The sequence below is a fragment of the Penaeus monodon genome, chromosome 24, assembly GCF_015228065.2.
Source record: "Penaeus monodon isolate SGIC_2016 chromosome 24, NSTDA_Pmon_1, whole genome shotgun sequence".
Lineage (NCBI taxonomy): Eukaryota > Metazoa > Arthropoda > Malacostraca > Decapoda > Penaeidae > Penaeus > Penaeus monodon.
In genome coordinates this window covers 25,127,918-25,128,919 of record NC_051409.1, presented here as the reverse complement: position 1 = coordinate 25,128,919, position 1,002 = coordinate 25,127,918, and positions in this window count along the sequence as shown.

The following is a 1,002-nucleotide window of genomic DNA, read 5'->3' as shown; positions in this document are numbered from 1 at the left end:
ATATATATTCATTATAATATACATATAGTGCCCCTTGCGTTTTTACTCCTTTTATGTATCTTTTAACTTATATAGTATCGTTTCCCTTTTTTTTTCAATTTCTTTCTAATATATTAAATCGCCTGATTAAATTATTCATGTCTATACTTTCAAAGGTCTATTTTAAAAACCCCTAATTTCGAACCCTTTTTGTTCTTTTTTTATACTTTTTAAAATATCCTATCTCGGGAAAATTATCATGATATTTTAAATATGTTACGAGTTTTTTTTTTCCCACCTGTAAAAAATCTTTATATTTCTCTTCATAATGTCTGTTCATTTTTTAATATTTCGAGTTCCCCCCAAAAGGTCATTTAACAACAAGTTTTAGAGATTTAAATATTCTTTTTATACCAAACCCCTTTCTTTCCTAGTCGATCTACCAGAAATCTTTGAGTCAACGAAGGTTTTGGAAATAGATCCTGTTTCAGTGATAAGCCCCCTCTTTCCTCTGGTCAATATGTGCATTGCCCCATTTATTAGAAGTAATACGTCTTTTAATATTTTAAATTTTTTCCCCCCATGCCCCACCGATTTAAAAATTTTTGAGTCAAACGTTTTTTTCTTAGCCTACAAAAAAATAGGCATAGTTTTTTATTGCATTTGGTGGTTTCAAGTGATATATAATTTCAAAAAAATAACTGTAACATGTATCATTAACACACATAACATGTTTGGGGAGGGTCCATGGACAATTTTTTGCTTCTCATCGTGTCTTTTTGCGTGAGGGGATTCAATCTAAAAACGGAAGTTCTATTAATATGTGATAATACCCAATTTGTGGACTTCTTTAGCTTATTTTTTGAAAAAACCTCTGCCTCCTTTAAACCCCAATAAGGAGGATTACATCCCGGAAGGGCCCATATAAAGAAATTGTTTTACTTTTTAAAAATTTTTTTCTTTTTCCTTTGGGAAAACTAGGAATAAATGGGCAAATAATAAATACATATATATATTGCACTG